Here is a 22,819-nt window from a genome sequence, read left to right as displayed (position 1 = left end):
GCCATTCGCCTCCCGGAGTGAACTCCGAAGAGCTCTGCTCCAGCCTTCTGGCCTGGGAGGGGCGTGGATGGAGGAGTGTCCCCGGCCCTGGGGAGATCGATGAGACCCCTGGGCATCTCTTCTGCCCTGAACAGAACAGGGTTCCTACTAAATGGCTGTCTGTGCCATCTTCCCTCCGAGAATCTCGGAGGGGTTCCGCCCCCCTCCCTTTCCCCCAACGTGGAATGTCGCCCAAATTCACCCGTGTGTACAAGACCCCTGGACACCTTTGCTGCCCGTTAACTTCACTCTTGCGACATCCCAGGGCTCCCAATAAGTGTCATTCTGGCGCTCAGGAGAGTCCCCTGGCACACGGTTGGCTGAATCGGGAGGCGTTGGAGTCATTTAGGAACAACCGGACGGTGGGCGGGGGCCGTAAGCCAGCACGCCGGTCCTTTGGCGCCTAGTCCAGCGGCTGCGACGCTCGCAGCGAAGGTGATGTCAGCGGCTCTGACTTACATAAGAAGCTTCCCCGGTTGCTGCAGCAGCTGCGCCGGTGGCGGTGGCCGCGGAGCGCGCGGGGCGGGGGCGCCCTCACGGCATCCTTCCCCGGGGACTTCCGGGCACCTCAGTCCCGCAACCCGCACAGCCTCCTAACCGACCCCCCCGGCCCGTTCGCGCACTCCCCCCTCCCAAAAAAAAACCCTCTGAACCCCGCCCCGGGAATTCACTGTTTTTCTGCAATAACAATAATAATAAGCGTAATGAATAAATGATGTGCGCGATCGGTTTTCGCAGCTATAAAAGACCCGGAGTTGGGTTAATGACTGGTTGTTTAAAAGGGCAATTCCGGGGATGAGTTCTGGAAAGAATTAGGACTGCCGTAGGCCAAGTCGTATTTTACTTCTGGGACTTGAAATGAGCGCTTTAATCCTGCCTCCTTTTTACCTCAAACCACACAGCAGGGACCGGCGCTTCACTTTCAACAGCGCTGATATCTGGGGAGTGTGGTCAGGGTGAGTGGTGATTTCACTTCAAAAGAAGTGGAGGGAAGTTTTGCAGACTGTTGAGTGGTGCATACATTTCCCGTATGTGTGTGTGTGTGTGTGTGTGTGTGTGTGTGTGACCCACTGCACCTTAAATTAGATTTCTCACAAGTGAAACTCAGCGATGGAGCAGAATGAGTCCTCTTCTCCCCTTTTTCTTTAGAGGCAGGAGTGGGTAGTTATGTACCCAGAATTTAATATAATCCTTTTCACTGTTTGGAGTACAAACTAATGGTGAATGGAGAAAAGAGGGGATTTTTGGTGTGTGCGTACGATTGATGAACATATACTCTATTTGTGCATATTTATACATGAATAGATAAATGAAGATGGGGCTCATAGAATACAAGGGATAGACTTAAAATCTATTATTTTTACATTTTTCAAAAATGGTATCTCCATACTTTGTGCACAGACCTCTCCTCCTGTCCAGATAAATTTAGGATGGCATTGTTCCTGTTTGGTGTCATAAAAGGCAGAGACGGAGGCAAGGATTTCTGTGCAAGGAGTTTATTTGAGAGGGGATCCCAGGAAGCACAGGGAGGGAGTGGGGAAGTGGGCAACTGGGGTTCAATCCAGCACACACCTCAGAAGTGTCCCACTGAGGAGTGAGGAAGCTGCAGTATTTCTCCACCAACTTCCATCGCTCACTGATGGAGAGCACCTGGAGTATGAACTCCCTGGCTCCTGGGGCCTGCCCCCGGTGTGGGCTCTGCAGGCTCCCGGGCCAGGTAGAGAGATGCTAAAAGCCTATGGTGTGTACCGGAATGTCTGCGGGGGTTGCCTGGGGAGGGGAGAGGGGCTGTATGTGGGTGGAGTACCAGTGGCATCTGCTACCTCATGCATCTGCCTTTAGCATTGCTCAAGGCCTCGGGGAGTTTCAAAGGGAGAGGGAACCTGGAAGTGACCGAAGTTCTCTTTTCTCTCCCTTTGAATGTGTCTGGGTGCCTCCATACCCCCTGTATAGCCTTCCCACCCGGGTCACCATTCTCCATGCTGCTTCATCCTTGGACAGCTGCTTCCTGTTGCCCTGAGACAGGCTGGAGTGGTTTTTGCAGGGGTGACATGATCTGACACACACTTCAGCAAAGTCGCTCCGGAGGCAAGTCCGGAGCTGGTAGACCAGTTAGACAGTGTGAGTGGTGACCGTGGCTGGGACTAGGTTGACAGTGAACAGTGCTTGGATTCTGAATTCATTTTGGAAATAGAATTGACGGGACTTACCAGTTGGTTTGGGTACAGGGTATAAGAGCAAATAATAATACTAATTGTGGATGACACCCAGTGTTGTTGTTGTTTTTGGCTTAAACAGCTCATAGAAGGTCCATTTCCAGAAATGGGTAAGGTTCGTGGAAGAGTGGATCTTTTATCTTTGGGGGCAGGGGTGGAATCAATGCTTTTCTGTTTGTGCCATGTTAACTTGAGCTGCTTGTGTCTTAGACAATTAGACGTGTGAGTTCAGAACTCAAGAGAGAGGTCCAGGCTGGAGATGTAGATGTGAGATGTAAGGGTAGAGACGATACGCGAAGCCCTGGAGCTCGGGACCGTGTAGAGAATAAAGGAAAGGGGACCAAGACTTAGCCTAGGGCAGTCCAACTTCGGAATTTTAGTAGAGGAGAAGAAAGACTGAGGAAGAGCAGTGAGCAAGCTAGAAGGGAAATCAGGAGGGCATGGTATGATGGAAGCCAGGAGAAGGTGTCTCAGGAATGGAGGAGGAATCGTTTTGGTCAAATGCTTCTGAGAGGAAGATGAGCGCTGAGGCAAGGCCATTGAGCTTGGTACGTTGTTAGCAATGAGTGGCCCTGCTAAGTGCTGTTTAAGTGGAGAGGTGGAGAGGAAGGCCACATAAGAGAGGATGAAGAGAGAACAGGTATGTTATGGTCTTTTTTATTTTTATTTTTTACGTCTTTATTAGAGTATAATTGCTTCACAGTGGTGTGTTAGTTTCTGCTTTATAACAAAGTGAATCAGTTATACACATGTTCCCATATCTCCTCCCTCTTGCGTCTCCCTCCCTCCCACCCTCCCGATCCCACCCCTCCAGGCGGTCACGAAGCACGGAGCTGATCTCCCCGTGCTATGCAGCTGCTTCCCACTAGCTATCTACCTTACATTTGGTAGTGTATATATGGCCATTGTAGCTACTCTGTGGGTAGCTAATAAAAATCTCATTGTGGTTTTAATTTGCATTTTGCTGATGGCTTGTGAGATTGAACACCTTTTCATATATATTTTTGACCGCTTGAATATTCTCTTTTGTGAATTCCCTGTTCGAGGCCTTTACTCACTTTCCAGTAAGGTTCTTTGTATGTTTTTTTTCTTGTAGGAGTTCTTTATATATTGTGTATATGAGTTATTTGTGAGCTATAGCTATTACAATTACCGTCTCTCTGTTGTGTGCCTTTTCACTCTCTTAGTGTTACCTCTTGGTGAGCAGAAGTTCTCATTTTTATGTAGTCCAACTTATGGATCCTTTTCTTTATGGTTAGTGGTCTTCGTGCTCTGTTCTGTTTGTTCTTAAATTCTTCACTGACCCCATGGTCGTGAGGATATTCTTTTATGTTCTAGAATTTTTTTTTTCTTTTGCCTTTGTCATTTAGATCCATGATTCACATGGAATTGATATTTGCAGATAGTATGAGGTAGGGATCAAGATGCATTTTTTTCCACGTGGATGCACAATTAATCCATTGCCATGTCCTGAAAAGACCATCGTTTTCCCATCTCACTGCAGTAACACGTTTGTCATCTAGCGAGTAGATTTATTTTATTTTTAGCTAACATTTATTCAGTTCTGCTCTATGTCAGGCCCTATGCTAAGATTTTATATGAATCATCTTATTCAATCTTCACAGTGACTCTACGAGAGTTATTTCCGTACTTTACTGAGGATTTGCAACTTGCTCTGGGGAGCCACGGCTAGAAAGTGCTGGAGCCTAGAATTAGGGTCCAGGTCTGAGTGCACAAACTGTATTCCCAAACATCAGTCTTTTCTCCCACACGTTGCTGCACAAATCCAGGGGAATTACGGTATTAAAATCAAGGCCCTTCTCGATACGCTTCTGTCCGCTTGACATGTCCCTCCCTGCCTTCCCCACATTCCACCCCAGTCCAGTCACACTGAACTACTGGCTGTACCCCAACTTGCCAGGCTTTCTCATTCTTCGGGCCAATGTGTATACTACTCTTTTCTTCTGGAACATTTTACTGGCTCATTTCTGCTCTTTCTTTGATAATCAGTGGACGCGTCATCTTCTCTGTGAAGTGGAATCTGATTCCTTGCCTGCCACCTCCCGCCTCCGAGTTTTCTAGAACTCTGTGCTAACCTTTATCTTAGCTTTTCTCCTTCTGGACAGCAGACTGTGTTGGCGCCCTGCTAGATTCCTTCAGCCCTCACCTCTCATTCTGATGGCTGCTAACTGCCAACTCCTGTGACTCTGCCTAGGGCTTTTTTTTTTTTTTTCTGACTGATGGACCGCGCTGGGCCTTGCACACAGGGAAAGCCAGAAGTGCAAGCGAATCATTGCCTCTGAAGTAGTACTCAATCAATGATGGACGGGACGTTGGTGGACCAGTGGCCTCACTTCCTTGCGTCTTGGAGGAGAGAGCTCTGAGGCACGTTCTACACCATCTCTCAGAGTTCCCAGAGGACTGAGCTGCAGTTGCCCACAGTGGCGACTTATTTGAAAACACGCTGTGTATTCACTGCCTTCTTTTCTCCGTCTCACTTCTCAGTTACCTATGGGTGCTTCCTGGGGTCGCCTCCCACAAAAACTTCTTGCACTTGAACTTGCATTTGTACTCATCAGGTCTGGGAGAACCCACGTCAAAACAACCTGTTTAATCTTTGAACTGTGAGGACAAAGACCTAGGGCTGGGAGTGTGGTAGAGGTGATGCTTCTCATTCTTTTTCCCTAAACTCCTTCCCCAAGGGTTATTAGATTCGTCACATGGCCAAGCCCTCCAGTCGCTCTGTGCTGGGTCTGGAAATAACTTACTACCCTTTAGCGGGCTCACAGTCTAACCTCTCATTGGCGTAGGAGGAGATCGTCAGTGCTTCAGAGGTGAGAAGAGGCTGGAAAGGAGCTCAGGTCCACGATGACCAAGACACACCCCCTCAGTTCCTCAGCGTTTCCTCGGCCAGCCTTTGAGAGGACTGCTTATCGTCCTGTAGAATGGGCTAAGTGATGATGGCCCCGAGAGATCCACGCTCCCTGTGTGAGATGCGCCATTTCAGCCAGAGCAGACCCAGGAACTGCTAAGCCCAGAAGAAGACTAGGAAGTTACCCAGGGGGTGAATCGATCATTTGGGGTCGGTATGGCAGTGCTAATTGTGGGTTCAGCCTGATTTGGAAGGATCATCCTTTTCCTCCCCGTTCTGTTCATCCTACCACACACAGAAACCCTTTGCAGTCTGCTTAATGTGTTTTTAGGGGGGGATATTTTCGTAACTGTCGTTAGGTGTCTTTTCCTCCTGGCTCTACTCAGTGAGTTCTTCTGAGGCATTATGATATCCGAATAGCTCCATTGAAAGCTGCTTTTAAACCCATCACGGAGCTACTGAGAAAAACGCAAGTGTTAATAATTCATGGGTGTAATTTCCTCATAACCAGTAACAGCAGCACAATTTTTTCTGGACTTTTCTTGTTGTACTGGATTGGGTATTTATTTATTTATTTATTTAATATTTATTTATTTAGCCGTGCCGGGTCTTAGTTGCAGCATGTGGACTCTCAGTTGCGGCGTGCAGGATCTAGTTCCCTGACCAGGGATCAAACCCGGGCCCCCTGCATGGGGAGCGTGGAGTCTTAACCACTTGGGCCACCAGGGGAGTCCCTGGATTGGGCTTTTAAATCAAAACTACCAAACTACTTTACCTAGGAAATCCTTGAGGTTCTGTTGGGCTGATATTGCTAAGATGGTAACAATGAAGATTCCTTTCTTCCCGTTCGTGGAGGCATTTTCCACACAATGCCATCAGGAAAGTGTAAATGCCGCATAAGTGCTCAGAAACATCTTCAGTCTCAGGGCTTCTGGTCTACGGTGGGCATCACCTTTAAGTTCCAGTCACATATGACATCTTCCCTGTTGTCCCACGTTAGCGCAAACGTCTGGAAGATCCATTGACTTCATATAATGCTTTGAATTTTTCTTTTGTGGCCGCATCCGTGCCTTGCGGGATTTTAGTTCTCTGACCAGGGATCAAACACTGGCCCCCTGTAGTGGAAGCGCAGAGTCCTAACCACTGGACTGCCAGGTAATTCCCAATGCTTTGAAATTTTAGAACAAAGACAATTTTAAATGCAGTTGGGATTTTGTTTTGATAGTTCAGTTGAATTTCTTTTTACTCTAGTAAAAATCGTGAACCAAAAGATTTTGTGGGACCCTCGGTTAAAAACAATCATGGGAAGAGTATCCCAAGACCAAACTATCAATCACAAAAATTCCTGCAAGTTCTTTTTGCATCAAGAATTCCTCATGAATCACATCTTGATAGTAAGTGAAAACAAAAGATAATGAGGTGAGAATGGTTTCTGAATGTAAGGCTCTCATTCTAAGGTCTAAATTTGTTGAAATAAGGTTTTGGAGAGCACTCTTAACCAGACTGTAAGCCCACAAAGGGCAGAGACCCTGTCTAGCTCATCTCTGTAAATGACTAAGACAGGCAGGGTCAATTTTTGTTTCTGACGCTAATGTCTGTCCCTCAATCTATTAATGAACATGAGAAGGTTTGAGTGTACTGAAATAGGAATCTGAGGACCTGGGCATCCATCCGTGTGCTGAAAAATTCCTTAATTATGAAACACCCAAGTCCTTCAAAGTGAAACTAACCAAGAACAAAATGAGGTTAACAAGTGTTGGACAGTCTTGGGATCTTAGAGTTGGGAAAGACCCTAGTGTCCCTCAAATCCAGCCTCCCACTCAGGGTGGGACTCATTTTAAAGATGTCCCAAGTGGAAGCCCATCTAGTTTCTGTGCCCTCTGAGACTCCTAGGCGTGGCCACCCACACCCCAACTTTATTGCTGTATAGTTCCCATTCTCAGATAGTCCTTATCTACACTGAGACTAAATCTGTCTTTCGGCAATGCCTGCCTTTCAGTCCTAATCTGCTGTCTGGAGCCGTATGGAATCTGCTTATAATCTCTTTTCCAGGACCTCTTTAAGTGTCTAGAGGTGACTGTTATTGTCCCTTCTAAGCTTTCTTCATCCCAGGTGAAACAACGTCACTTCCTTCAACCAGGAATCTTAATGCCACATTTCCTATCCCCTTCCAGTCTGGTTGCCCCCTGCCACAGGAATGGACCCATTCCTTTCTCCACCTTCATGCCCCCCTAGGACTAAGGGGGCCCTTGTTGCCTTAACCTTTTGCGCGACACCACTGGTGCGTGATTGCTCTTATAGCCCAACAAACCCCTTTCCTTTATGGTGGCAGTTCCTTTACATGAGGCTTCCTCTGTTCCATTATGTGTAGTTGGTATTTTGAACTTAAATTTCACAAGACTCCCCCATTGTCTCTGTTAAATTGAATCTTGCTTGCTTTGCTCTTTCATTTCCAATCAGTGGTGATGGTTTAAAATCTTGATTCAGTGTGTCAGCTACTGCCCACAGCGTTTTGCTCTTTGCAGACATCCTCAACATGATGCTACCCCATCACCCACGTCTTTGATAAAATTATTGTTCCGATGTACTCAAGGCCAGAGCACACTGGCAGGCGGTGCTAACAACATCCCTCCAGGCTGACGTCTATTAATCACTGTTCCTTGGGTACCATTGTTGCAGCAGGCCCGAACGCTCCCCCTACCTTCCCATTCAAACCACATTTCTCCACCTTGCCCACAAGATCTATCATGATGAGTGACTGTCAGATGGTTTGCTGAAATCAAGATACCATATGTCTGTAGCATTTCTTTGGTCTCCCAGTCTAATAGCCCTACTCAAAAGGGAAATGAGGTTAGTCTGGCTCACACTGGACTCACAGCCATCAGGGGGAACCTGCTTTGGTGTTCGCCATCGAAGGACTGCAAAGCTGGACGGCAAGGGAACTCTCTGGGTCCTAGAGTCCATTTCTCTGGCTCCAAAGTGCCTGGTTTGTCCAAGGCAGAGAATCCAAGTGCCTGTCCCTGCCTTTCTTTGAGGATACGTGGTGAGAACTTTATGTCCTTGTGCTCTGTTCCTTCAAGAAAGGTTTGGAATTCACAACCTTCGGAGTTCGCTTGGGCTCAGTTTGAGCAAGGTTGTCAGGTATCTGGTTTATCTAGTTGTCGAGAGGAAGCTAGTGCGTGGTTAAGAGTACGGATGCTGAAGTTAGACCACGCGCTTCAAATCCTGGGTCCCTGGTCTTCATCTATTATGGGGTGGAGATAAAAACAGTACCTGCTACATTAGTTTGTTGACAGGGCCAAAGGAGTCAGGTTGAGCGCTCAGGCACTTAGAGCTGCGCCTGGTACATGGTGAGCCCCTGGTCATTATTGGCTGTTATTTTATTGGTACTATAATTGGATCATGCAGAGTGGGAGGCCTGTGTTAATTTTTTCCAGGCAGGTGTAAACCTGTACCTGAATCTGTGAAATGCTGGGTCGGGGGGAAGGAGACAGCTGACCAAGCAGTTCTCTGTCCCTCTGTGTGGTCGGACGGCTATTAAGATCTCTATGTTCTTTGTGGCCTCTTTTTGTTTTGTTTTGTTTTTTGTTTTTTGTTTTTGCGGTACGCGGGCCTCTCACTGTTGTGGCCTCTCCCGTCGCGGAGCACAGGCTCCGGACGCGCAGGCCCAGCGGCCATGGCTCACGGGCCCAGCCGCTCCGCGGCATGTGGGATCTTGCCGGACCGGGGCACGAACCCGCGTCCCCTGCACCGGCAGGCGGGCTCTCAACCACTGCGCCACCAGGGAAGCCCTCCGTGGCCTCTTTTTGTTATGCAGAGAGGTATCAAAATAAAATGAGCAATGATCTTAGCATCCAGGGTCATTCATTTATTGTATTCCAGGCACTCTTCTAGGCCCTTGAGTTTCACCAGTGAACAAAAAGTTCCAAACAGTTTACAGAGGAGAGAGAGAAACCATAAACAACAAACCTAGTATTACTTGTAAGGAGAGTACAAAGCACGTTAGCAGGTGTTAAGTGTTATGGGCGAAAAGCAACTGGCGCAGGATGAGGGCCGTCCAGAGGACTGGAGTGAGGTTGCCGTTTTCAGTGGGGCGGTCAGGTGGGCCTCATTGAGGAAACGGCATTTGAGTGAAGATTGGGAAAAGGTGAGGGAGTTAATGAGGCAGTGCGCTGGAGGACGTGTTTCGGCAGAGGAAACCGGAGATCCTGCCAAGGCCCTGAGCTGAGAGCGTGCCTGGTGTGGTGGAGGGCTGGTAAGGAGGCCAGTGTGGTGGGTTTGGGGCATGCAGGGAGGAGAGTGGGAGGAGAGGAGGCCGGGGAGGGGGGCTGGAAGGCGGCCCGGCGGGGTAGAGTGTAGTAGGCCATCGTGAGTGAGGACTCTGCCCTTTGCTCTGAGTGAAGTGGGGACTCACTGGACGGTTTCAAGCCTAGCAGTAACATGATTGACTTCTTAGAGGTTAAAAGGATCACTTTGGCTACTCGGTCAAGAAGAGACTGTGGGAGAGGCAGGGGTAGAAGCAGACAGGCCCAGTCCGAGGCTGTCCTGGTGAGAGACAGTGGTAGTTTGGTGGAAGTAATGAGAAGCGGTTGGATCCAGCTTAGAGCTGTTGGCATCTTTTGTTTCATGTTCAGGGCTGGGCACCTCGGCCCACACAGAAGGGCATAAAAGTGAAAAGGAAAGGACCCCCCCACCCCTTACTCTGCCGGACTTGCTCCAGGGGAAGCCATGTTATAACGTTTCATGCTCCTGCTAGGAGGAGCGAAAGCAAATTCTCACACGTGTCTAATGCGTTTTGCAAAGCCAGTTCTTTATTTTTACTTTTACTTCTTTTTTACATCTTTATTGGCGTATAATTGCTTTACAATGGTGTGCTAGTTTCTGCTTTATAACAAAGTGAATCAGTTATACGTATACATATGTTCCCATATCTCTTCCCTGCAAAGCCACTTCTAAACGTCGAGGCAGGCACTGCTCTTAGAGCCTTGTTGATTAATCTTATTTTGCTGTCTCGGAGCAACTGAAAAGGTGTCCTAACAATAGTCCTTTTACAACAGAAACTAACACAACATTGTAAAGCAATTATACTCCAATAAAGATGTTAAAAAAAAGTCCATGTATAATTTGCAGCGAAATGTACAGCTCTCAAGTGTGTAGTTTTGTGAGTTTTAACAACTGTATTCACCTGTGTAACCCACCCTCCTATTAAGATGGCGACTCTTCCGTCTCTTCAGAGAGACAGTACTCTTTTGAGGTTAGAAAACAGTTTTTGAACTCTGGTGCCCTCACACCAGCCCCTGTCAGGCCTGTTGTATGAATATGGGCGTGGAAGATAAGAATTCCACAGAAACTTCGGGACCATCCAGTAGGATCAGGCTAAGAACTAGCGATTCCATGTTTGAGATTTGCAAGGGAGCAAACTTCCAGTTATAACATAAAAGTCCTGGGGATGTGATGTACAGCATGGTGGGCATAGTCAATAATAACGCACATTTGAAAGTTGCTAAGAGGGTAGATCTTCAAAGTTCTCATGACAGGAAAAACAAATTGTCACTGTGTAAGATGGTGGATGTTAAGTAGGCTTCTTGGAGCAGTCATTTCCCAATATATACCAATATTGAGCCATTATGTTGCACACCTGAAACTAATATAATGTATGGCCGTTGTATCCCAATTAAAAAAAGACTGAAAGAGAAAAAACAGATTTCTACCACAAGGTGGGACGGTGGAGTTTCCTCACTTTGGTCTGATGGCGCTGACTGTTTGTAACATCTTGGTGCCGAGCTCTAGGGAGAGCACCGCTTGACACAAGGATAAGAATCTGGCCTCAGAGGCCCCAGGGGTAACTTAGAAGTAGGAGTTTTTCTAAGATAAAGCTAAAATAACATTTAAAAAGAGATGGGAAAAGAAAGAACTTATTACTCTTAAGCAAACTTGTAAGCAGCAGGGAATGCTGATTTGTAACTGTTTTCAGCTGATGCTTGAAGCCTGGCTGGAGGATGAAGAAAGTTGTTTAAAATGTGATTTCTAATTATTGTATCTAAGTGCATTTAGATTTGTGGAATAAGAAGCCCTACTCTGGAGTTCAGCTACTCTTGATTTTTACTACTAGACAACTGAGGGAGGAAAGAAGTAGGAGCTATGAGGAAGGATGACAGCCAGTGAGACAGTGTTCATTAGATTATAATGTCAATATTTATGTTTCTCTCCAAAGTGCATCTGGACTCTGTTCCTCGAGCCTGGGTTTATATGTATATATTTTAACATCTTTATTGGAGTATAATTGCTTTACAGTGGTGTGTTAGTTTCTGCTTTGTAGCAAAGTGAATCAGCTATACGTATACATATGTCCCCATATCCCCTCCCTCTTGCGTCTCCCTCCCTCCCTCCCTATCCCACCCCTCTAGGTGGACACAAAGCACCGAGCTGATCTCCCTGTGCTATGCGGCTGCTTCCCACTATGGATTTATATTTTAATAATACGAGTAAAGCTGTATTTTCCATGTGAATTTCGCATCAAAGTTCTGCTGCCTCAGCCAGCCCCCTCCTCGCCCCTGAAGTGCTCCCATTTACAAGATGGTACATGTTTATTGAGACTTTGATTCTAGGGATGAACTTTGGGGGCGGGGAGAGTGCAGCATGAATAAATACCACAGAAATCCTTTTCCATGTGAGAGTCATGGGGCTTTCTGCTTCATAAATAGGAGAGAAGGATGCTTCAAAGTTTGGGGCAGTGTTGGGGTAAAGTGGGCAAACCAAGAAGAGACACCGGGAAGGCTGTCGTGGAAGGTTTTCGGAGAGTTTCACTTGGGTTAAATGCCTTCAGTGTGAGAGAAGAGATTTTGGAGCCTTGCTCAGGTATCAGATGTCACTAGAGCTCATCTGGCAAAGTTTGAGCTTTCGCTAATTAAAACTAATCCAGTTGCACGAAGGAAAATATATTGCATAAGGTTGCTGCTTGTGTGGCTTTATTTTAACCCTTTCCCCGTAGCCTAAGACCGGCGAATCTCAGGCTGGTGTTAGGGTGGGAGGTGATAGTGAGAAATGAGATTCACTTACACACTCATTTGAGTAAAGACAGTGAGAGGTGTAGCCTATTAAGAGTATTGGCTGGTCAAGGTCAATTGGAAGCCCTTTTGGGTTTTCTTGATTGATTTGCCGATTCACAGTTTTTAACAGCTGTTGAGTGAGAAGGAAAATTTAAAACAAAACAAAACAAAACCCAAACCAAAGAGACACCCTCCTTTACTTCTCAGGTTGGACTTTCTTTCCAAGTTGCTCTGTATACTTTTCTGTGGCCTATTCACCTTGGTTGGATCAAGCCCCCTTTAGGAAGCTTGGGTTCAAGGTTTGTACCCTGAGGGTCTGGGATTTTTCGTCATGATCACAGGCTGTGTTCCTAATCGCAGTTGCCTTTCTAGTGAAAGGCCTTTGATTCTCTCAGTTCTGATACTTGCCAGCTATGCAACCTTGGACAAATTTGTAGCCTTTTTGTCTTAGTTTCCTTATCTGTGAAATGGGGATAGTGTTAGGACTCACCACAGAGAATGGTTGTGAAGACTGAGCGAATCAATCCATAGACAGGTCCAGCAGTGTGTGACTATTTTTGTTGTTGTTTTATCACTATTATTATCAGGGGGCTTGGGTAAAGGAAACAGATGTGAAAATGGATAATACCCAGCCCCTGTCGCTCCTCAACCAGCATAAATATTCTGGCTGGCTGGATGCAGGGTGCAAATGAGAGCAGAAGAATCTCAGCCCGCTTTCTGGCTTGGCTAGCCTAACTCATGTCATGGGATACTGCAAGCACAATTTAGCATCGGCTGCCATTACACCTTCATTGTTTTGGGGGACGTGGACTTCTGCTGATGGCGGGGGAGGCCTGGCTGAGGACGTGTACCATTGTGGAAGTGGTGCTGAGTGCAGACACCCGTGCCCTCACTTTCTGGGACTGTCTGTATCATGTCCGGTAATGACTTGCTTTGCCCTTTCCCCCCTGGGCAACGCAGCTAGACTACATTTCCCAGCCTCCCTTGCATTTAGGTGGGACCATGTAACTGAGTTCTGTCCAATGGAATGTGAGAGGAATAATTGCTCTCCTCTGGGATGGGCATATAAAAGCTCCTACCTGATCCTCTGCAGTTTATTTCCTCCCCGCTGTGCTGGTTGCATGCAGAGGATCCAGCAGAGGACCCCAAGGCCCTGAAGGATGGTAGAGCCACCAGACAGAAGGAGCCTGAGTCCCAGAATCACCACATAAAAGGCTGTCTGCCGCCACCTGATTGGCTTTCACATAAGGGAGAAGTAAACTTCCCTTGTGAGGTTTAGAGGATATTTGTTACGGCAGTTAGCTGACCCTGACTAATGTAGAGATACAGCGCAGGGAGAAAAAACGACTGGTTTTCCTGAAAATGAACAGGTGACGAAAGTACTCCAGAGTACCTTCACGGAATAAAAGGGGCTCTAAATATAGAGTCTTTTTCCCTGAGACACATAAAGAGTTTCTTTGTGTGCCCAGAGCAGTGTAACAGCTTTCCTCAAGTAAGCAAATGGAAATAAAGACTTGTTAACAGAGTTCTAGTTTCTAGAGAAATGTTGCTACCTGTAACCAATAGAATTCATTCATATTCATTCTCTTTCTCTCCCACCATATAAAAATGATATACATATATTTGTAAAACTTTTAAGAGCTAATTATAACACAAAGCAATGTGCACAAGTTATAAATGTACAGCTCAATGAATCTTTACGCATTGAACATACCTCTTTAACCAGCACCTGGAATAGGAAACAGCATTCACAGCCCTCTGGAAATCCTGCCAGTTCCTTTCCAAGCATGCCCCCCGCTCCCCACCTAGTTGGCCGTTATCCTGACTTCTAATAGTCTGTTTCGGTCTGTTGTGTCATCATCCAGTATGTGCTTTTTTATATATGGATTTTTTTGTCTGCTCAAAATTATATTTGTGTGACCCATCTATGTCGTATGTAAGTGTCGTTCGTTTATTTTCATTGCTGTATAGTATTCCTTTGTATGACTGTACCGTGATTTATTTGTCCATTCTGTTGTTGATGGGCATTTGGATAGTTTCCCGTTTGGGTTATTCTGAATAACGCTGCTATGAACATTCTAGTTCCTATCTTTTGGTGAACGTACCTACGCTTTCCTTTTGAGTGAAAACTCCCTGCCTTGTAGTTTTACAAAACTCTCTTCCTCAGTAAGATGTTTCAAGGCTCTGACAGTGACTGTTCTTATTCCTTGCCGTCTCTTGGCTTCTAGGCTAAGCAGAAGTTTCGTTCTGCTTTTCTGGAATGGAAAGATTATGCCTGATCTGTAATGGCAAAGTTTGGGTGTCTAAAATGAAGGAAATGTGATTTACTTCAAAAGACCTTGTTTCCGCCTCTTTTTATATTAAAGCATAGCCATGGAGCCTTTTGATTCTCAGACGAGGGCTGTTCACAGAGCTGTGTTTCAGATCGCTTGGAAACTCCTTGTAATCGGAGTTTGCCATTGGAATCTTTACTGGCGCTGCTTCAGCTCTTCCTCTGTGAGAAGGAGAATCCTTTTGGATTTTCAGATCGCTTCCTTCCCTTGGGGAGGGAATGGAGGACAAATCGAGTGATGAGTTCTCTAATCCCTTGGAGGGATTAGCTTTAGAGCTGTCGGGAGTTGCCTCCTCTATTTGCCCCTACTGTCAAGATTTTATGCAAAATCTAGGCAAAGCAGAACATTTCCTCAGAAGGGCAAGAGGCAACGAAGAGTGGAAAGCCTTTCTGTCCCCCTGAGAGGGTTTCTTCTCGTGGCTCTGCTTTCAGGGCCTTGGATATCTGATCCACAAAGTAGCAACCCGGACTAGACGGAACTTTGTGGATTCTGGGGGTTGAAAAGGCCTCAAGCAAGTTCTAAAAAGCCGCCCACCGGACTTTCTTTCAAACCTCCGACACAGGCTCAGCTTCCCAGACTCCATTGCTGAGGCTAGAAGTCCTGGACTCAATGAGTAGTGTAACCCCCGTAACCCCACCCCAGCCCCCCAGGCTTCCTCACTCTTTGGTTTGAAATGACCAAGACTGGAGAATTGAGGCCCGACTGTTTGAGTCTGAGCCTTTTCCTTCAAGCCTCCTGGAAATATCCGAAACATCTTGGGGGCTCCAGCAGCCGTACGGCCGCCTGGTGTTTCGATGGAACGTTTGGTTCCTTTGGGTGTGAAAGTGTGTGAAGCCTTTACAGTTAAGTCTGACAAATGGCTGTGAAAAGGCCCCGGGGAACCCTGCTGCCGAGTGACACACAGCTGAGCCTTTGAAGGGGGGGGGGGCGGTTTATGATAAATTTGAACATGGTTTTCAGCTTCGCTGTACTTCGCTATATTCCTTTTCCCAGCTAGAGGATAAGTGAGCTGATTCTTTCCATGGGGGAACTGCTTTGGACCGTTAACCCAGATTTTCTTCAAATGCAGAGAAGACTGTAACTGACTTTTGGCTTTTAAAAGCTGGAGGCCTGATGAGACGGCTCTGTGAGGTCAGAAGTTGCAGCTGGGGCCAGGGTATGCTCTTCTCTACGAACCAGGTGTGCAATGCGAAAGAGATTTATGCAGAATAAGGGGCCTTTAAAAACCCAGATTTACTCTGAGGACCTGGGTAGCTCTTGCTTAAATCCACTGCTTGGCTCGAGTTGCCCTTCTCTTCTGGGGGGGCCCAGCCGAAACCAGGGCCTACAATTTCTTCTTCACCCCTGAAATTTTTTTTCTGTGGCCAGCCCTGCCCCTAGTTTTTAGAAAATGGCTGAATTTTTGCACGAGCTGACTGTCATCAAGGAGATTCTTCTGGACGTGTTGAGGCGGACATCAGGCAAATTCGCGGGCACACTCACGTTTCCTTTACATTTGTTGTGTGACTGCTTTCTGCTAGTACATGTTATTCATGTTATTTCACAAGCCCCTCAGAATGCTGTGATGGAAATGTGATTTTTTTTTTGTAGATGAGGAAACGGAGGCTCTCCTGGTGGCTCTAAGAGCACACTGCTTAAAAGGGCCTCAGCCAGGATCCAGACGTGGCTCTCTGTCTTCAGCTTTGGTCCTCTGTTTACCCTGCCCAGCTCCTTATCGCCACTGAGATAGCCTTCCGCCTCCAGTTTATGATGGGGAAGCAGAGGCATAAAAAAAAAAAGACATACGGACGATGTCCAGGTGGGACCTTGGATGCTCACAAGGGCTGGGATTGGGACGTCTGGACAGAAAGGTTCACGAATCAAGGAGTACCAGCCATGCATCTGATGGCAGGCATATGGCTTTGTTGGATGTTAGCACATGTGATGGGGCCAGGCAGTGGCTACGTGTCTGGCTGTAACTGGTTGTTTGATGGTAACTTAGTAGATTGGGTAAAATAAGGCATTGGCTGTAGCAGGAGTCATCTTCTATATCAAGGCCTTTACTACCTGGACCCAAAAGATTCCCCTCCTGGATACACAGGATTCTTTCCTAGGTCGGTGGTTGCCTATTTGTATTCTATAGTGTTGCTTGAAGGTGGGTGTAAATTAACTGTGAGTGACCTCAATTCAGATAACTAATCAAGCCAAAATAAAATAAGTTGCCATTTTTCTCATTTATTCAAGTAGGCCAAAATGAAATCCTGATAATGGTCAGGTTTGGGGTGGGAATGAGGATGGGGTGGGTATAAGGGTACTTTCAGACACTGCTGATGGAAGTGTGAATTGGTATCATTTCCAGACACTGCTGACAGAAGTGTGGAATTGGTGTAAATTTTCTAGTAAGCAGTTGGCCTTTATGAAATTAATATACAAAAACACCGTATGCGAGAGACGTCACTGAGAAAATAAGTACCTAAGTAAAAGAATGTATAGATGCCTCAGTGTTGCTTATAATTAAGAATTATTGGAAATACATTAAATGATTAGCAATAGAAAATTGATCAAACAAACAACATTACTCTACATTAGTACAGCAAACAACATTACTACATGCTGGAATGGTGAAATAGTCTACTGCCATTAAAATGATACAAATAGATATTGATTAACTCAAAATTGTGTTTATGTTATATTCCAAAGTTAAAAACTCCTACTACTAATTAGCATGCAGATTATTGCATGTTTATTAAGAAGATGTAAGAATATAGGGAAAAAACGTCTGGAAGGATATATACCAGATCAGTACTTTTAAAACATATTTTGATCATGATCCACAGTGAGAAATATGTTTTACATTTGTGATCCAGTAGATGCCTGTAGCTGAGACAATAGTTTTAGCAACAATACTACTTTTCTCTATGTAACGCGTTCTGATATATTTATTTTTTTCTTTCTTTACTATATTATTCTATCTTTCCCTCCTGTATTTTACTTTATTCCAATTCTATTCCTCTTCTCCTTTTCTCTGTTTCATTTTTTAAGATGCTGGTCATGACCCACTAAGTTGATTTCATGATTTCCTAATGGGCCACAAGCCATAGTTTGAAAAACACTGCTCTGGAATGTTAACAGTGGTGATCTCTGGCAGGTGGGATTATACTAGATAACTTTTTTTTTCTTTTTGAGAAGGGAGGTCCTTTTTGCTTTTCCATGTTACTTATGTAATACAAAGGCTAATGAAAATTTTAAATTGACAACGATTCCATTGAAAAACAAATTGATACCCTGCAACTTTTAAGGAATGTATTGATTGTATAAAATAAGATGCCTACTCTACACCATAATTATTGGGCATGCAGAGTATTCTGGGGACCTTAAAGAACTTTACGGCAGGACAAATATATCCATTGAGGCACAGAGTTTAAATAATAGAATAACAAGACAGTGAAACGTGGCCTTATCTCTTCAAACTCAAAAGGTCACCAGGCATCCCTGCTTACTGTTTTACCCCAGTGATGTTGCATCAGTTCTCTGGGATTTATTTCTATTTCTGTTCCAGATTGCACTTTGTTCTGCTCATTCCCCACCTTAAAAGAAATAGATATTAAATTCATCAGACTACTTTCTGGCCAGATTATCTTGGCTTACAGCACTGTCAAACGTAGCGTCCTTTAAAGCTAAAGATGATTTTAAGTAGTAAGTAGTCATTAAGAACTTAGAGCAGGAAGCAGAAGCTTTAAAGGAGGACAGGAAGAATCCCTGGCCGGAGTCAATGCACTTCCCTGTGGGCTTCCTGCTCTCAACACACAGCTGGAAATCTGTAGACCCACCTGCATCATGGCCACTCAACCAAAGTGGGTAGCATACGAAGTGAGCTTTCGCTGGGCAAACAGTGGACAAGTGGGGCAGAGATTTCTGCAGAAAGTTCTGTTTATGTAGGGCACAAGTAAGTCTTTGGGCATGTGTGCCAACTGCCAAGTCGGGGAGGGTGATCCATACGGTTGGGGCTGGGGAGAGGCTGGCTGACATTTGCAGAGTTGGGGCCTGAGAGATGCTTCCTGACCTTGAAAGGAATTGATAGGAAATCTGAGAAAATAACTGGGGTTGCTTTCCAAGAGGTACTAATTTAGTTACCGTTGTTTCAGACTGTGCCAAGAGCAGTCTGACAATGCTAAAAAGGTTATTGGGAGCCTGGACTTCCACTAAGGGAGAAGGCTAACATTCATTCTGTCTCTGAAAGATTGTGAATAACGTGTCAAAGTTATTCATGTACTCGTTTATTCATTTATTATCCGATGAATTATCGAATCATGTAGTCATTTGTTCATTCATTCATTCTTCCATCCATCCATCCATCCATATATCCACCCATCTACCGATCCATTTATCTAAGCATCCAGTTACATGGCCAGATGCTTTGTACTGTGGGGCAAGCAGCAAGCATGGGGGTAGGGAAGGAACTCCAAAAGGGGGAAGAGCAGTCTGTGTAGTTGAGTTGCTCACAGTCTGGCAGAGCAGACAGACAAGTAAACAACTAATTCCCACATAGTGTGGGCAGTGCTACCAGAGGGGCCAGCCTGGCTTGATTCATGCAAAATTAAGTCTCCCCTTCTGGCCTGGAATCACGGAATGTTAGCCCGAGAGAAGCCTTAGGAAAACTGAATGGCACAATGCTTTCCAGACTTTATCCACAGAGTTCTGGGGTGCCACTTCAGGGAGTGGAGGTGGGAAGAAGAGGGGGGAGTTAGAGGGAAGCTGAAAAGATGGGGTTTAGCTTCTTCGAGAACCAGGGCAGGTCCTTTCTTTATCTGTTTCATATATTGAGGTTCCTTGTAGAGTATCATTTGAGGAAGGGCCTCGTCTGCTTAACGATGTTTGGAAAACACTGGGCCATTCCACCATCTTTCCTTGTGTCTCTGGTTTAGAAATTGAGGCCCAAAAGGGTGGAGTGACTAATCCAAGGTTAAAGAATTGGTTAGTTAACAATCCAGGAATAGACCTGGGCTTCTAATTTATGTGGGCATAAATACATTACTTCAGTTAGCTTTTGCTTTGTAACAGATAACCCCCGAACTTAGTAGCTTAAAACAACCACTACTTAGGCCATAATTCTGTGAGTCGGCAATTTGGGCTAGACTCAGCTGGGATCGTTCTTCTGGTCTCAGCTGAGCTCACTCATGTCGGTGATGAGCTGCTGATCCACTGGCAAGTCACGGTAGAACAGGCCAGTCTAAGATGGCCTTCCGTCCAAGGGATGGCTGGGAATTGGCTGGGGTAAGCAGGTAACTGAGTCCGGAATCTCTCATGATCAGGATTCCGACAGGGAAATATCCATAACCTCTTGAGGCCTAGGCTTAGGGCTGGTCAAAGCAAACCACAGGACCAACTCAGACTCAGGAGGTGGAGAAAGAGGCTCTACTTCTTCATTGGAGAATTGTAAGAGTTGTGGTTACAGGAAGGAAAGAATCATTGCCCTTTTTGCTATCTACCACAAGAATACTGAGTTATTACCATGTCTTCTCTTCTTAATTTGGGCATTGGAAAAATGTGTGTTTGAAAATACTATCTAGGGCTTCCCTGGTGGCGCAGTGGTTGAGGGTCCGCCTGCCGATGCAGGGGACGCGGGTTCGCGCCCTGGTCCGGGAGGATCCCACATGCCGCTCACGGGAGCGGCTGGGCCCGTGAGCCATGGCCGCTGAGCCTGCGCGTCCGGAGCCTGTGCTCCGCAACGGGAGAGGCCACAACAGTGAGAGGCCCGCGTACCGCAAAAAAAAAAAAAAAAAAAAAAAAAAAAAGAAAATACTATCTAGTTCCAAAGCCATCTTTTAAGAAGACCATAGTCATGACTCTTTCTATATGCTGTGAGGCCTCTTGCTTACTTGAGTGTTTGAGACAGGTGGTATTTACTGCTTGTAGTAAGGGACGTTGTACCTTAAGAACATCCCTACCTTAATCCCAGTCACAGTCTTTGCATCAACAGCCCTTTCCATGGAAAGGACCCTTCAGCTCTTGGTTACTGTGATTCTCATCATTTCCATAAATATTTATTGAGTGACTCCTATGTAGCAGACACATGACTAGTTATTGAGGATATAAATATGTCTAAGGTGGGCCCCTAACCTCAGGTAACTCACAGTCTGGAAGGGAAGGAGGAAGGGTAAACACATTATTGTAGTGAAATATGATGAGGAAGAGGGCTGGAAGTTGAATTTCTTTTTAGTGGTCATTATTACCTTTGTAATTAGAAGGTGCAAGCCACACGGTCATCTAAGTAGATGCAGAAAAAAACATTCAAGAAAATTCAGCACGCTTTCTTGACAAAAACATTTAACAAACTAGGAATAGAAGGAAACTTCCTCAACCTGATAAAGTACATCTGTGAAAACTGACAGCAGGCATCATACTTTGTAGTGCAAAATTGAATGATTTTCCTCCTAAGATGAGACAGGACAACACTGTCCATTCTTGCCATTTCTATTTAACATTATACTGGAGATTCTAGCCAGAGCAATTAGGAAAGAAAAAAAAGGCATTCAGATTGGAAAGGTAGAAGTAAAAGTATCTCTATTTACAGATGACATGATCTTGTATAAAGAAATTCCTAAGGAATCCATACACACACACACACACACACACACACACACACAACCATTACAACCAATAAATGAATTTAGCAAGCTTTGAGGATATGAGATCAATATACAAAGATCAGTTGTATTCTATACATTAGCAAGGACCAATTAGACAAGGACAAGAAATGAAGAGAACAACTCCTTTTACATAGCATCAAAAAGAATAAGATACTTAGGAATAAATTTTACAAAAGTGCAAGACTTGTACACTAAAAAGTATGAAACATCATTAAAGAAAATTAAGGAAGACCTAAATAAATGAAAAGACATTCCATGTTAATGGATCAGAAGACTTAATACTATTAAGATGGCAGTATTCCCCGACTGATATACCGATTGGTTTCAATCCATATTAAAATCCCAGCTGATTTTTGTTTTGCAGAAATTGATAAGTTGATTCTAAAATTCATATGGAAATGCAAGGTACCCAACATAGCCAAAACAATGTTGAAAAAGAACAAAGTTGGAGGACTCACACTTCCCAGTTTCCAAATTTATAACAAAACAACAATAATCAAGACAGTGTGGTAGTGGTGTAAGGGTAGACCTATAGATGAATGGAATAGAATCAAGAGTCCAGAAATAAATCCTTACATTTATGGTCATTAGATTTTTGACAAGGGTGTTAAGATAATTCAGTGTGGGAAATGATCATCTTTATAACAGATGGCTCTGGGACAACTGAATATCCATATGCAAAATAAGTTGAACCCCTCCCTCCCCCACATTATTACAACAGAAATTAACTCAGAATGGATCACAGACTTAAATTTAAGAGTTAAAACTGTAAAACTCTTAGAAGAAAACATAGGAGTAAATCTTCATGACCTTGGATTAGGCAGTGATTTCTTAGATATGACACTAGTAGCAGAAGTGACAAAAGAAAAAAATTAGATAAATAGCACTTCATCAAAATTAAAAACTTTTGGCCCTCAAGGGACGCCATCAAAAACTGAAGAGTCATCCCACAGAATGGGAGAAAATATTTGCAAATCACATATCTGAGAAGAGACTTTGTATTAGTTTCCTAGGGCTGCTGTAACTACCTACCACAAACTAGGTGGATTAAGACAACAGAAGTTTATTCTTTCACAGTTTATGAAGTTAGAAGTCCAAAATCATGGTGTCAGCAGGGCTATACTCACTCTGAAGGCTCTAAGGATGAATCCTTGTTTGCCTCTGTCCTGGCTTCCGGTGGTTGTCAGCAATACTTGGTGTTCCCTGCCTTGTAGACACATGATTCCGTTCTGTCTCCCTCTTCACATGGCACTCTCCTCTCTGTGTGTCTCAGTGTCCCTGTGTCTTCATATGGCCTTCTTATAAGAATACCAGTCATTGGAGTTAGGGCTAACCCTAATCCAGTATGGCCTCATCTTTACTTGATTCCATCTGCAAAGAATGTATTTCACTTTCATCGGTGCCGGGGGTTAGGACTTCAACATATTTGCGGGGCGGGGGGGGCAGCACAATTCAACCCACAACAGACTTGTATCTAGAATTATAAAACAGTCTTAAAACTCAACAGAAAAAGACAATTTAATTTTTAAAAGGGGTAAAGGATTTGAATAGACATTTCTCCAAAGAAGACATAAAAGTCGGCATAAGCACACGGAAAGATGCTTGATACCGATCAAAACCACGAGATATCATTTCATACCCATTACGGTGGCTAAAATAAAAAAGACAGTAATGTGTTGAT

The 22,819-nt window shown here is 44.9% G+C and overlaps 1 protein-coding gene across 1 annotated transcript in view; it reads left to right on the top strand.

Moving 5' to 3' along the window:
* Positions 1-22,819, top strand: part of NHS (NHS actin remodeling regulator) — a 348,226-nt gene that overhangs the window by 1,631 nt on the left and 323,776 nt on the right. The window lies entirely within an intron of this gene.

This window comes from Delphinapterus leucas, chromosome X (genome assembly GCF_059928025.1).
Source record: "Delphinapterus leucas isolate spDelLeu-1000000601 "Yukka" chromosome X, BTC_Dleu_Yukka2, whole genome shotgun sequence".
Classification (NCBI taxonomy): domain Eukaryota; kingdom Metazoa; phylum Chordata; class Mammalia; order Artiodactyla; family Monodontidae; genus Delphinapterus; species Delphinapterus leucas.
The sequence above is the reverse complement of the archived record's forward strand: the minus strand, read 5'-3'. Positions and strand labels throughout refer to the sequence as shown.